This window comes from Caretta caretta, chromosome 1, assembly GCF_965140235.1.
Source record: "Caretta caretta isolate rCarCar2 chromosome 1, rCarCar1.hap1, whole genome shotgun sequence".
Taxonomy (NCBI): Eukaryota; Metazoa; Chordata; order Testudines; family Cheloniidae; genus Caretta; species Caretta caretta.
The window spans coordinates 140,200,202-140,216,136 of NC_134206.1; the positions used below are offsets into that span (position 1 = coordinate 140,200,202).

General features: G+C 43.2%; 1 protein-coding gene and 1 non-coding gene across 2 annotated transcripts in view; one reads left to right on the forward strand and one right to left on the reverse strand.

Annotated features, from left to right (window-relative positions):
• Positions 1 to 14,879: 14,879 nt before the first annotated feature.
• On the reverse strand, positions 14,880 to 14,952 carry TRNAV-UAC (transfer RNA valine (anticodon UAC)). Its single transcript has one exon. It is a non-coding gene; the product is annotated as a tRNA-Val (tRNA).
• Positions 14,953 to 15,121: 169 nt separating this feature from the next.
• PPEF1 (protein phosphatase with EF-hand domain 1) overlaps positions 15,122 to 15,935 on the forward strand; it is a 70,440-nt gene continuing 69,626 nt past the window's right edge. Inside the window, exon 1 of the mRNA XM_075131672.1 lies at positions 15,122 to 15,630. The gene's annotated coding sequence lies outside the window, so the exon portion shown is untranslated. The remainder of the gene's footprint in view (positions 15,631 to 15,935) is intronic.

Below are 15,935 nucleotides of genomic sequence, written 5' to 3' on the forward strand. Positions count from 1 at the left end.
ATTTATGTGGAATAGAGGTAAATTTGGGTCTAAAATGAATGATGCACCTTACAATCAGGTACAGCTGAGAGCTGTGTGGGCCACAAGCCCTACCCTGCTTCCACTGAATTCAGTGGCACAACTTAAACTGACTATAATTGGAATTTGGATGAGCACAGACTTAGAAAAAATGACTAAATATAAAGTAGAGACCTCTGGATTTTGGCCCTTTGTAAAGAATAAATTCATGATAAAAAAAGCTGAATTATGCAATTCAAATGCTTTAACTTCTTTCAGCACAAATTACTGAAATGCAAGTAATATGATCAAGGTGAGAATAGAACATTGAAGTCCCTTCATATTTTGGTTCTAATGATACACTGTGTTTCGTATCCACTTTTTACGGTACTTTACTGCCTTTAATACAGTGAAAATAAATGTTCAGATCAGGTCATTAGCAGCACAGAACATGTTTACACAAATGCTGAGGAGGTGTATTCAGTTTGGTGCACTTTGGGTCACTGAATTACAGAAATAAAACCAGAGACACTAAGTTCTTTCAGCAAACAGGGCACAAAGTGATTTTAGTTTTTATTTCATTTGGAGGTGTTTGCATTTGGGTAAATCCCAGAGTTCGTACTCCTAACTCAGTAAAAAATACCATTGGGTAGAATGAGTAGCTTTGCCTCAGTAAGGAGTTGAAGGCTCAGTCCTTTCTGCTGCATATGACGTCCATTTTGGTAAGCAATGAGGCATGCCTACTTGCTAGTAACTCTAGAGCTGGGCCTAAATCAAAACCCTAGGTCTGAACATCCACAAGCACTGAGGATGTCTGCATTTGATGCCTCACTGACCACTCTCTAGAATGGGACAAACCAACCCCCCTGCCGGAGCTAAGAACTCCAAATCTTGATAAAACCAGATATAAACTTGGTGGCTTTGGCCCTATCTAAATAATGTAGTGTTGAATATCTTCTGACTTTATAATTCTCTAATAACTTATCTAAATGGATTATTATACACTCTTTCTATTTTTATGGGGAAAATCCTGGGCCCTTTGAAGTCAGAGTGAGATTCAGTGAGAACAAGGTTTAGCTTGTGGTGAGTAGTTGATCAGTTCATAGGTAATTCAAGAACTGTAAAAGCAAGAGCTCAGTAAGAAGAAGTTAGGATTTTATTCAAGCTGGTTGGAAATTTTCAAAATTCAAAAGTTTTCAGCCAAAATGGGACATTTTTTTTGCCAAAATGTTTGCCTAAAAAAAATCAAATTCTAAATTTTTTTCAGTGAAAAAATAGTCATTTGCAAAAAAAGTTGTCACTGTTTCTTACCAGCTATAGAACTTGATGAAAAATGTTGAATTCCAGAAGTTTTCTGTGAAAAGGGGATAATTTTGCTGGCAAAAAGTTTTTTGTGAAAAATGTTCTTGTTTGTTACCAGCTCTAAAACTTACTCTGGAATTAGACACAAAAAAGAAGTGATGCTGGTGTCATATTTCAGGTCATATGAATTCTTGTGAACCACCAACACCAGTTTTCTATGTCTATACTGGCTTTATTTGGGAGTGCTGGAGGCTTACAGTCAGTTGCTTGTGTGGCCATTTTTGTGCCATGGCCTCTTGAAGTGCTCTTGCCCTAGAGCTGAACACTGAGCGAATGGGAGGGTTAGGCATGAGGCACAGCATTGGATTGGGTTGGGGCTGGGAGGGGGTGGGACAGAAAAGGAGCAGCCTCAGGAAGGAGAGCGTCTCTTCCCTGTCCTCATTCCTGCTGGCTCCTAGTTGTGAGTTGTTGTGACCTAGTGGATAGCACCAGGTAGCCCGCCTTGGGGCACTGTCTCTCTGGTTGAGCAGTCCTGCTCTCCCCACACTTTTAGCCTTCAGCTCAGGGTAGACTCACTGATCCCTGCTCTCCACCTCCACCCCCTCCCTTTTCTGTACTGTGGTCCCATGTCTTGTCTGGTTTAGATCTAAATTGTACAGTCTTCAAGGCAAGAACTATGTCTTATTCTACGTTCTGTAAAGCACTATGACCAGACTTAATAATTACAAATTGATAATCTTCTGTGCACCATAGCTGAGACTCTGCAAAAACTGCTGGCTCAGCTCCAGGCGGGGTTTCAGATCACCCCTTCTACACCTTACCTTATCGGCCCTGAACGTTCTGGATAACTTTCTTTTGTAACTGGAGAAATCACAGTGCGTAGATCTTTGACAAGTACAGTTAATTTTGGGCAGCATTTACACTGCAGACCCAACATCTAGCTTTTAAAAAAAATTTACACTGAAGATTGTCACATGACTAAAAGCAATTAACTGGAGATCAAGGCAAGTTGGGTTAGGTCAGGTACAAGAGAGGTAAACTGCCATGCAGTATATAAAAAACCCAGCATATTTAATGAAAGGAGCAGATAGTTGCAGCCTCTCATAAAATTTCTAATAGTTATTAGAAAAAAAAAGAGTTAATTGGTGAAGGAAGGCATATAGCTTAGCGTGGTCTAAAATGATACTGTTAAGAGGAAACAAATTTTCAGTCAAAGGAAAAGAACAGAATTGACAAAATGTAAAGAACAGGGATAATACTAAGATCACTTCTGGCAGTGCCTATTGGATCTCCGACACTGGAAGGATGCTAGAGCATACTTTCAAGAGTGATTATGTTTTATGACAGATGTAATAACATATGCGAGATCTATTTATGAAACAGTGAACCCTTTTTAGATTATACAAAACATGATTAAAATAGATCATGTTATATGACCAAATAAACTCAAGTAAATCAAAATATTGTAAACACAGACAGGTGGAGAATGTTTATTTTTGTTTATTTGCTTCTTTAAATGAACATCATCAAACTAAAAATTGCACTTCTGCTTGGAAATATTTTGCCTATTATTTGTGTAGATAACAGCTAAGTAGACCATAAAGAGAGAAATTAGTAAATCGTATTTTCTCTTTTTATAGTTTGTGTCTTTGGCAATATTTTGGGCACAATCAATTTAATTGTTTCACCGGTATAATCAAGTAAGTTAGTTAGTTACCCCTCTTGTTTTTGTGAGTCATTTCACACAGTAACAGGGCAAAGAAAAACATGTTAAAATGAAAAAATATGACAAAAACTACAAAAAACTGACAGGAAAACTAAAGAAATAGGTGATGTACCTAAAACTACTTCTAATTCATTTTCTGAATCTGACTTGGTTTCAAGTTGATAGTGTCTCTTTAATGTCACAATATATAAAAAAATATTCAATCGAGTTTTTAATACAACACTTAGCACTTGAAAGGGTCAAGACACTATACAGATATTATTTATTTTATCCTCTTAAGCCCCACTCCGAGGTACACGGACCACAGGTAAGTACTATCATACACAATTTGTAGGTAGGGAAACTGGAATAGAAAGCTGAAGTGAATTACCCAAAGCCATACAAAGCATCAGTGGCAGAGGCAAGATTAGAATCTGAGACTTCCCCGACTCAGTGCTTATTACCCCAGCCCATACTACTTTTCTACAGAGAAGTTAGTAGAAGTCATAATTATGCAGATGGGTAAAAGTCCATCCAAATGTATTCCTTAGTATTCTGCTGTTTGTGTTTACTGAAAAGAAAAACAACCTTTGGGTCTGTTTGCTATTTTGCACACAGTAAATTAAATACTCAGCACCCTGTAACCCCACTGACATCAGTGGGGGGCGGGGGGTAGCACAGGTACAAATGAAAGCAGAATTAGGCCTAAGACATCTGTATATTTTCCATACTTTTGATGTCTCCCATCCTTAAGTGATAATATTTGAGATGTTCACACGTGCTTGGCTGTGTTATACTTACAAATGAGTTCCTGAAATTATAAAACCATTGAAATGTACATCAAATTTTTCAACAAGACTAAGGAGTATCTGGGTTTTAAAAAATAGAAACGTATAAAATATTTATGTAGTAGTTTATACAATGAATGTAATAAATAAGATATAATCCAAAATTTAAGACTAATTTGGTATCTGTGGAATAAGTAATACTATAAAAATGCAAATACCTCTGCTGTAATTACAGTATTAAATGCAATTCTTTATAATTTCCCTCCCCTCATATCTTGCAGTCCTGGTTACCTGCTAACCTCTCTACCAAAGGTGAATTCATTCCATTGGTGCTGTAGAAATCTAATGAACGCCTTAGGATCTTTGGGGATAAGTGATGCTATATAAATATACAACATCACACTGATACATGTTCAGTGCAATTCACCCCTGTGCAGAGGGCCAACCTTTTTCGAGGACATAAGTGGCAAAGGGCAAGTGTGCTGGGGTGAAATCCTGGGACCGTTGAAATCCATTGTTTTGCCATTGACTTCACTGGGGCCAGGATTTCACCCATAGTATTTAAATGGCATTTAAGTGCATAGGCCTCTTGCTGGCCCTCTGCACAGGTTCTCACCTTTTGTGTGCAATAATCCTCTGGCAGCCATTTGTCAAATATTTCAGTCCTTTGACGTTTCAGCTGTAAAATGTGCTCTTTGGGCCAGATGCTCAGCTTATGTAAATTGGACACACTCCACTGGTTTCATTCAGTCACTGATTTACACTAGCTAGCCATCTGCTCCTGGGATGAATCGTGTTACGGGGACCCTTCTGTTCAGGTTTAGCAACCAGATTCAGTCAGGTTCTCATATTTTCCCAGGGCGTATTCCTTGGGTGCTACAAAAGCAGCACGCACACCAGCAATGTACATTTTGTGTGCCTTAGCCCTGAGCTGCAAGGTTCAAATGCTTGCAATATAGTAACTCAGGACAAAAATTTCAAAACTGCCAAAGTGATTTAGGAGCTTGTGTCCCATTTTTCAAAAGGGACTTAGGCATTTAGTGGTCAGTCGGTCCAGGATTTCACCCCCTGTGCAGAGGGACCCAGCAAACTTACCTTTGCCACTTATAACCTCTAAATAGGGCTTTACTGGAACTTAAGTGAAGCAGAGGTCTTGGTCTGTTCCTCCACACAGGGGTGAATTCCACTGAATGTGTATCATGTGTAACTTGTGTATGGGGCAGATTTGAACAAAGTTGCTTTCAGTGGGAGTTAGGCACCTAGGTGCTTTTGAAGATCCTACTAGGTGCCTATCGGTATCTGAAAGCACTTAATAACCTTTGAGAATCTGTCCCTCAGGGCCTAGTTTGCTTTTGAAAATGGGACTTCAGCTCCTAAGTTTCAAGGCCCCTTTCAAAATTTGACCTGAAGTCTTCACACCAATGCATCACTTGGCTGGTCTACAGAGACTGCCAATAGACATCAACAGAGCTGCTGTGGGACATAAGGGGGACCTGTTCTCCTATCTGCTATCCTGTTGATGTGTCCCCCTCAGTGCAGTTGCAGATCTTGCGCATTTTCACTCCCGGTCCCCACCCTAACTTTATTCATGCGCTTTCTCCACAGCCAAAAGGGAGCCAGTTGTGATGCAGCTATGTGTATCTCCTGGGCTGAGGCTACCAGTTCATTTCAGTAACTACCAACCAGGGCAGGATTTGAGCCAGAGACATAAATGGTGAAAGGTCAGTATCTCATTAGCCATCTCCTGAACCAGCTACTTCCCCAAGAAGAGAGAGATGCTATTTTGTTTTAAACTTCTCTCTGATCTTTAAACCTGCTGGGAATAGATTTCTCATCACCATCTGCACTGATTGCAATGTTCCATATCCTTTCCCTTTAACACAAAGTAGAAAATAATAATATAAACATCACATTTTGTGACCTGGGGTAGGCAGAACACAAATATGTATTTGAAAATTTAGACACCTGGATTGAAATCCTGGCCCCATTGAAGTCAAAAACTGCAACTGAATTCAGTGGGACAAGGATTTCACCTCTGATGCATCTTAATTAGAAGATGATCAAAAACGAAAAATGATGAAAGACTTCAAAGTTTTTAAATTGTTTCTGTTTCACAACACCCAAAATGGATCCACTTTAGAGTTCTAGGGTTTTTTTTTTTTATTTTTATGTGTGAAAAGTCAATCATTTTTTAAATAAAAAATGTTATCAAAAACCACTATCAAAATGATTATTACAATGTTTTGGTAAATGGAAAAAACTGCAATTTTGATGTTTTTGATGTTTTCAGTAATGATTTTGATACATGTTTCAATAAAAAAGTCTTGTGAAAAGGATTTGCAAAAAACAAATAATTTCAAAAACAGTTTGTCGAAACTTTTTTTTTTTGCTTTTAAAAAAGGTCCTTTTTAATGAAATTTTTTTCATCTGAGAAATGTTGAGCAGCTCTGATCTTGAAATTCACACCATTCTTCCTGAGTATTGGTGGTCATAAGGTATATTGCCGCCACTAGATATATTGGGGTAGCCTGGGTATAACTTAAGGTGGCCCTTAATGGGATTTGAATGTTGCTGTTGTTAAACCCACAGCTGATACAGAAGAGGCTCATTTTTTTAACTGTAGGGATGAGTTCATTTTTCCATGCATATACTGACACTGACAGAAGAATGCAGAATAAGCATGTCACATTCAATGCGTTAAAACATATATGTGTCAATAAAAAGCTGAGTGTGCACTTTATCTCTATATGGATTTGGGACCAGCAGCTGCTCAGGCACTAGTCACAAGAGCTTGCCATAGCAACATCTGCTGCTGCTTTGGTAGGGCCCACTGCAAATATAAGAACCAACCAAAAGATGCATGTAAAACTGAAGAGAACAACTAAATTGGTTAGTACAGGATAACTGCTCATAGCTTACGTGACTGACCTGATGCCACCTTCTTGATGTTGTAAGCTACATGGAGAAGCCGATAGGAATTCTAAGAGACTGGGATAAAAGACTGGAACGCAGTCATTTTAATGTACAGGAGGTAAATGTGCAGTATAGAAGGCACTTCCGTGAGGAAAGAGAAAAAAACAGGAAATACGGAAAGCAACGTTTGGAAAGTGATGGCACAAGTAATTTTTTGCACCTCTATCCAGAAGTGTGGGTGCCCAATCAAAACGAAACAGTGCTGGGATTCATAGGAAAATAGAAACACGTTACAATAAAGCCCCTCCACATCCAGTCAAGTAATGCTAAATAGGTTTGGCTTAAACCCATAAGTTCCAGGAAATTTGAAGGCTGACAAGTCAGCTACATGCAAACGAAGACAGGAGAGATATGGGATATCATAACAATGTACAAATATCTGAAGGGAACCAAATTATTGTATGAGATACTCTGAGCTATAACAAGGAATAATAGGATGAAATTAAGACAGGACTAATTTGGGAAAACTTTCCTGATCACAAGATGCATTAGGCTAAAATAAAGGACATGGATATGAATAGGTTTCGGACTTTAAAAACTAGACTAGACAAAACAATAAAAAATATACTGGAAGAAACAATTTTGTATTCTCAGGGGGATGAATTGGATTGTCCGATATTCTGACTTCTGAAATTCTGTGATCCTTAATGTGGTTAGATATTATGGGGTGAAATTAATGGGCGTTTTGCCTTTGATTCCAATGGGATCAGAATTTCAAATGAGTCTATAAATGTATCTCCTTGTAGCTAACACTGGTAATACGTAGGCACAATGGGGTTAATTAAGGATAGATGGAGGGTAGCTGTGACCCCCTACATTTTCTGGCTTTTGGCAACTCTTATTAAACTCCTATTATTGATGGTTTCCTTAAACTTAAAATTTCAAAATCAGTAAATAATTTTCAAATTTTCTTCAGATATCTATTTTTTTATTCAGTAGAGTAGTTCTTTTGAAACCTTTCCACTACAACTCTGATTTTCCAGCAAGTTCTGGAAACCTCTGAAAAATCTTTGGGGAAATGAGGATTTGTATAATCAGAAATGCAATGTTATGCTGTCAAGGGTCACAACCAACCTTCACTTAATCAAAAGGTTTGATTCATGAGAGACCAGCTCCTTCATATTATACAGTACCTCATTTTTCAAATAAGTATTATTTACTCCCTGATTAAGAATCATTACAGTCTCCTGTCCAAATTTATATTTTGGCAAATTATATGTCAATTTTTTAAAACGGCAATTATTTGGTATTCAGAGAACTATGAGAAATATTCTCTCTCTCTCTCTCACTCTCTCTCTCTCAAATGCAAGTGTACATAAATTACATTGGTTCTAAAATTTTTCCTTTACACAAATTATTATGTCTCCAATAGCACTTACAGAAGAGCTCACTCTCTACCCCACGGCCTATGACAGAATAAGGAGGGGTGAGTGAAACAAGAAATATAAATACAAACAGCCAAAAGTGCCTGCAAGTAGGTACAGTGCATACCTTTGTAGCAGAAAAGAAGAGACAGCAGGATGTTCTCCATCTTGAACTGCATCTCTTCTTTTGTCTTTCAAGAATGGGTACCTAGTGCACACACAGCTTTCTGAGAATGAGTGAGATTAACTTGAGCAATGCCTGATTAAGCACATTACTCTCCTTAGCTCTTATGGTTTTACCAAATACAATCAAGCCAGCCATACACTACTACAGTCATCAAAGCTCCATCCTAGAGAAGATATCAAGAGGAACAGTATTTAAAAGGTTTCAGAGTAGCAGCCGGGTTAGTCTCTATTCGCAAAAAGAAAAGGAGTACTAGTGGCACCTTAGAGACTAACCAATTTATTTAAAAGGCATGACGTGTATAGTGTGTATATAGTATATTTCCCCCTTCATTTTTTCCCACCATAAACACTTGGTGATATTTGTTTTTCTCAAAACTGTCTTGCTTAGAAAACAGCCCTGGTTATAATGTTTTCTAAGCCCACAAAGAGCAAAGGATTGAGAGCAGCAATGACTTAATCTAGAAGAAGCAGCACAAAGGACCTATGCAGCTATTTATCTGCTGACTACTTGTAAAATCTTGAACCAAAAAATAAACCACCGTAAGAAGCCTTCCTTTGCTAAAAGTTCTACCTCATAGTATCCTTCCGTTAAAAGTCACTATCAGACAATTTAAATTGCAGTCCATTGTTCTCACACTTCGTAAAGCAACCCCATGTCCTTTCATGTATTTATACCTGCTCCTGTATTTTCACTCCATTCATCCGATGAAGTGGGTTCTAGCCCATGAAAGCTTATGCCCAAATAAATTTGTTAGTCTCTAAGGTGCCACAAGGACTCCTTGTAGTTTTTGCTGACACAGACTAACACGGCTGCCACTCTGAAAACTGAAGACAGTGAGAGCCTTCTCTAAAGCCTGTTGAAGTCAGTGGAAAGACTCCTGCTTTGGATCAGGGCCTAAAGCCCTATTAATTAGGTATGATTGTCGTTGACTTTTAGAGGAAGGATAGTATTGGTGTTACTACTTCCGGCCCGCCCGCTCTGCTTCTGGAAGTGGCTGGCATGTCCCTGCGGCCCCTGCAGGGGGGTGGTGTCTCCATGCGCTGCCCCTGCCCTGAGCGCCGACTCTGCCAACTGTGGCCAATGGGAGCTGTGAGGGTGGTGCCTGCGGGCAGCCGTGCGTGGAGACCCCTCTGGCCTCCCCATCTAGGAGCTGCTGCCAGAGCGGGGTGCAGGTTGCTTTTGGGAGCTGCCCGAGGTAAGTGCCACATCCAAACCCCCTGCCTCAGCCCAGAGCCCACACCCAAACTTCCTCCCAGAGCCCGGCCTCCGCAACCCTCCTGCACCCCAACCCCCTGCCCCAGCCCAGAGCCCGCACCCTGCGCCCAAACTCCCTCCCAGAGTCCGCCCCCACACCCTCTCCCACATCCCTGCCCCAGCTCAGAGCCTGCCCCCAGACTCCCTCCCAAAGCCCGCACCCCAACCCCCTGCCCCAGCCCAGATTCCATACCCCGCACCCGAACTCCCTCCCAGAGTCAGTCCCGCACACCCTCTCCCACACCCCAACCCCCTGCCCCAGCCCAGAACCTTCTCACGACACCCAAACTCCCTCCCAAAGCCCGCCCCCCACATCCCAACCCCCTGCCCCAGCCCAGAGCCTGCCCCCAAACTCCCTCTGAAAGCCCGCACCCTGCCCTGCACCCCAACCTCCTGCCCCAGCCCAGAGTCCACATCCAAACTCCCTCCCAGAGCCCGATCCCTCACCCCTCTCACACCCAAACTCCCTCCCAGAGCCTTAGGCAGGTGTGGGGTGGGGCAGGACTTGAACCCATTCTGGGCACCACCAAAAATTATATAAACCTGCCGCCCCTGCCAACAGAAGTTGGTCCAATAAAAGATACTACCTCACCCACCTTGTCTCTGTAATATCCTGAGGTCACACAGCTGCAACAACACTGCATACAACATGTAGGAGCATTTTTATAAATAAAGTTAAATGCAAAAATATCAGTCCAATGTAATTTGAGATGGTCCAGATTTTAAGTCTCTGTTTCTCTTATTTAATATTGTATTGATTTTGTTGTATGCAGATAAAATCAAAGGTAAAAACAATTCCATACACACAAAGGAAAATGGAGACACAACATATGATGGGAATTGCACTTTTCCCAAGCATTCAGACAATGGAATATTTGAGAACAGGTGAATTGACATGGATATAAAATCAAAGGTGTTTAAAGCTGTACAAACTAGCTTTATGTCTTGGATCAACTATGCTGACCCTTTGCTGAAGTGACACAAGCACAGTAGCATGAACACTGCCCTGGCCCTGCAGTTCTCTGGCGGAGACCTATGTTAGATAATGCAGGTGGGATGAAGCCTTCTTCCCATCAGTGATGATATCACCAATTACCTACTGTGCTGACCTCAGTGTTCCCCGCCATGTGTCACAATGAGGCTATTTGCATTCAGCAGCAGAAGTCTGTGCGGGGGTGGTGGCAGCAGCAGAACTGTTATTATCACAGCAGCTACCAGTACTCAGAAACACTCATCCCTTCTTTAGAGGAGGCACAGGATGCTACTCTCTCCGTCTGTTTCCCTCGCTTCCTGATAATGCTGCACACTCCCCAGGCCGCATGCATCAGTGTTTCTATTCACTATTGTCTCCTGGGTTACAGAATCAAAATATACTCAGTGAAACTGGGAATCTCTCATCAGTTCTGTACCCACCAGTATACATTAACTTTGTAGAGGTCTGAATCACAGAATCATAGGGGACAAATTTTGTGGTCCTTTACTGAGCAAAACTGTCACTGAACTCCTTGAAGTTTTGCTCAGATAAGGACAAAAGAGGAGGGTCCATAGAAACCAGAGATGGAAAAGACCTCTTAGGACACATCAGGCCTGATTTACACTCACACTGGCAATTCCATTAAATCCAATCCAGATTCACACCATGAAAAGAGGATCAGACATGTCTACTCCAGCCATTCTACTACAGGAATCATAGAATCATAGAATATCAGGGTTGGAAGGGACCTCAGGAGGTCATCTAGTCCAACCCCCTGCTCAAAGCAGGACCAATTCCCAGTTAAATCATCCCAGCCAGGGCTTTGTCAAGCCTGACCTTAAAAACCTCTAAGGAAGGAGATTCTACCACCTCCCTAGGTAACGCATTCCAGTGTTTCACCACCCTCTTAGTGAAAAAGTTTTTCCTAATATCCAATCTAAACCTCCCCCACTGCAACTTGAGACCATTACTCCTCGTTCTGTCATCTGCTACCATTGAGAACAGTCGAGAGCCATCCTCTTTGGAACCCCCTTTCAGGTAGTTGAAAGCAGCTATCAAATCCCCCCTCATTCTTCTCTTCTGCAGGCTAAACAATCCCAGCTCCCTCAGCCTCTCCTCATAACTCATGTGTTCCAGTCCCCTAATCATTTTTGTTGCCCTTCGCTGGACTCTCTCCAATTTATCCACATCCTTCTTGAAGTGTGGGGCCCAAAACTGGACACAGTACTCCAGATGAGGCCTCACCAATGTCGAATAGAGGGGAACGATCACGTCCCTTGATCTGCTCGCTATGCCCCTACTTATACATCCCAAAATGCCATTGGCCTTCTTGGCAACAAGGGCACACTGCTGACTCATATCCAGCTTCTCGTCCACTGTCACCCCTAGGTCCTTTTCCGCAGAACTGCTGCCTAGCCATTCGGTCCCTAGTCTGTAGCTGTGCATTGGGTTCTTCCGTCCTAAGTGCAGGACCCTGCACTTATCCTTATTGAACCTCATCAGATTTCTTTTGGCCCAATCCTCCAATTTGTCTAGGTCTTTCTGTATCCTATCCCTCCCCTCCAGCGTATCTACCACTCCTCCCAGTTTAGTATCATCCGCAAATTTGCTGAGAGTGCAATCCACACCATCCTCCAGATCATTTATGAAGATATTGAACAAAACCGGCCCCAGGACCGACCCTTGGGGTACTCCACTTGATACCGGCTGCCAACTAGATATGGAGCCATTGATCACTACCCGTTGAGCCCGACAATCTAGCCAGCTTTCTACCCACCTTGTAGTGCATTCATCCAGCCCATACTTCCTTAACTTGCTGACAAGAATACTGTGGGAGACCGTGTCAAAAGCTTTGCTAAAGTCAAGAAACAATACATCCACTGCTTTCCCTTCATCCACAGAACCAGTAATCTCATCATAAAAGGCGATTAGATTAGTCAGGCATGACCTTCCCTTGGTGAATCCATGCTGGCTGTTCCTGATCACTTTCCTCTCATGCAAGTGCTTCAGGATTGATTCTTTGAGGACTTGCTCCATGATTTTTCCAGGGACTGAAGTGAGGCTGACTGGCCTGTAGGTCCCAGGATCCTCCTTCTTCCCTTTTTTAAAGATTGGCACTACATTAGCCTTTTTCCAGTCATCCGGGACTTCCCCGGTTCGCCACGAGTTTTCAAAGATAATGGCCAATGGCTCTGCAATCACAACCGCCAATTCCTTCAGCATTCTCGGATGCAACTCGTCCGGCCCCATGGACTTGTGCACGTCCAGCTTTTCTAAATAGTCCCTAACCACCTCTATCTCCACAGAGGGCTGGCCATCTCTTCCCCATTTTGTGATGCCCAGCGCAGCAGTCTGGGAGGAAGGAACAGTTCAAGATTGCACCCTATGATCTGTTCTCCTGTGTTTATTTATCCACATAATGTTTTATAGTGCTCATCATCACAGTATCTGACCCCTTACAAATGTAAATGGATTTAGCTTCACGACACCCCATTGAGGGAAGTATTCAGTGGTGGTTAAAAAAAAAATTGGGTAAACTAACCTAAACTCAACTTCATAGTCCCCAAATGAGAAGATAAATTCCACAGTCCCCAACTGAGAAGTGGGTAACCTCAGTTTATCTGAGTTTACCCTTGACTACACTACTGAAAGTATTATTACCCCAGTTTACAGATGGGGAAACTAAAGTGCACAGAGGCTAAAGCCCAAATATTTATCAGCTGGCGCTGACTTTGGGTACCCAATTTGAATTGCTTTGGAACTGATTTTTCAAAGGTGCTGACCACTTGTAACTTCTGTTTATTTTGCTTGACTCTGCCTACTTTATTCACGTTGAGTAGCACTTGAATCCACAAATATTCCTGTTGACCTCATTGGGGATCACTCAAGAAATGAGGTGTTACTCAATGTGACTGATATTATCAGAATCTGGCCCTACATGGAGGCTATCGGTGCTAAGCACTATTAAAAAGCAAAGCCTCAGCTGGCCACCCAGAATCCGTAAGCCCTTTTGACCTTACAAACTTACCTGAAGTAATACTCAGTGAATGTCTGTAGAAAAGCTGGGAGTAGAACCCAGACCGCCTGACTCCCATGCCACTGCTTTAGCCTTTGTATAGATATTTATACCCGTGCAAAGAGGGTTTAAAGTGCTACCAAATCAGAATGGTTGTGTCTGATACACACTTGGCATAGGTGTAAATGACACACAAGGTGCAAGACAGAGGAGAATGAGGCCCAAGATCACCCTTGCTCTCATGCTAGGCTTCTTCCCATAGATATTCCCATAGATAATTCCCTCTGGTATATTCTCCAGGGAAGAATGGTTCACTGGTATATTTTCCAGTGCTAGGATTGCTCCTTATGACACAGAACATAATCTGTGGTCTATGGATCAGCAGTTGTCTACAAAGCACTTATGCCACAGATGGCTAGTTGGTCATATGATGATGGCTCTCCTCCTTATTACCAGCTGCAAAAGTACACTAACAGAAAATGAAATGCATTAAATGCTTTCCTAATAATTCTTTGACATATAAACTCTTGCTGCTGTCCCTGGGAATTTACAAAAGGAAGTCAAATAGGAGGAGAGGTGAGTCACTATTAGAGCTGGCCAAAAAAATTTGAACCACTGTTTACTGAAAATTATCTTTTTTTAAAAACCCATTTTTTTCTGAAAAGTAACAGACATTGCAGTAATTCTTTTTTTCATTATTAGACATTTGCCTTTTGAAAAAGAGACTTTTTAATCGTTTTTCTTTTTATCTAAAACATTCTTGAAAATGTTGTCAAGCTATTTCCTTTCCCGGAAACCCTGTGTTTGATCAACTAAACAATCCGGTTTCAAATTTTGATGACAAACGTTTTGCAAAGGTTGTTTTAAAGGAAAAATGAGTCAATTTCAAACCCTTTGCAACAAGACCCGAATACAAAGTGTGTTCATAGAATCACGAAACTGGACGGGACCTGGAGAGACCATCCAGCCCAGTCCCCGGCCCTCATGTTCATTTTTTGGCAAGCCCTCTCTGCACGGCGCAGTGTCACAGCTAGAGACCCGCTGCACTATGGGGAAGTCTGCGAGACACCTTCGTTGCCTTCCCAAGGCAGGAACAGGAGCTTGGCTTGCACGGCGCAGGCTGCAAGCCGCAGACGCTGCCCCCTTTGAGGGCATGCTTGCTGCAGCGTCACAGGTCCCCGACCTCAATCTGGTTTATTTATTTAGAAATGTTACTATAAATTCTCTCATTAATTAAATCCCCAGCCTGGAAAAACGCGAAGAGTCTAACTTCCCCCTTCCCCAGAAAGAAACCACAACCAAAACAAAGCCACAGGCTTTTGGTTCCACTGGGGCTCGAACCCAGGACCTTCTGCGTGTAAAGCAGACGTGATAACCACTACACTATGGAACCGCCGCACGGCTGCAGTCCGCCGCCGCCGCCTTTGTGCAGGAAGACACCGCAAGCCTCCGGCTCCCCGCCCACGCCGCGAGAACGAGCGGCTGCTGGCCCCGGCGCGCGGCGCCTCCCGGGAGCCGAAGCAGGAGCCGCCGCGCGCGCGCGCGCGCGCCTCAAAGCCGCCCCTGTGCCCAGCGCGTGGCGCCCCCTTCCCCCGCAGCCCTGGGAGCGCGCGGCTTGCTCCGGGCCGGCCCGCGCCGCGTCCCAGAAAAGGCAGCGGCCAGGCGCGAGCCGAGCGGCAGCGGGCGGGGTGTTGGGAAGGAGCCACCTGCCTCCAGCCGCGAACCCTGCCGTGCCCGGAGCTTCCCTTTGGCCGGGGCGGCGCGCAGCCGAGCTAGACGCCGGTTTCTACTGGCTTCGCCCCTGCGGCGCCTGAAAGGCGAGTGTGTCGGATTTGAGTTTCGCAGGTGACTGGCCCAGGGGGGCGAAGCGATTGCGCCTGGCCTGTTGGAAGGTTCAAGGAAGGACGAAGGTATCCGGCAAAAGCCGTTTCGCCGAGACCGTTCAGTAGCCGCCGCGTGCTCCGGCTGCAGCGCCTGGCTCGTCCCGCCCCGAGGAGCGTACAGTCTGAAGTGCCAGTGCCCCACGGGTCTCCGCAGAGGCACGTAGCACGATGGACGCGGCTACCGCTGGGTTTGTACATGAGGGAAACCGAGGCCCACAGAGGTTTCCTGGCTGCCTCAAGCCAGTGGTTGAACAAAAATGAATTTCTACTTTGTCTTCAGAACAAGAGTCCTTGTGGCACCTTAGGGTATGTCTACACTACGGAATAAGGTCGAATTTATAGAAGTCGGTTTTTTAGAAATCGGTTTTATAAATTCGAGTGTGTGTGTCCCCACAGTAAATGCTCTAAGTGCATTAAGTGCATTAACTCGGCGGAGTGCTTCCACAGTACCGAGGCAAGCGTCGACTTCCGGAGCGTTGCACTGTGGGTAGCT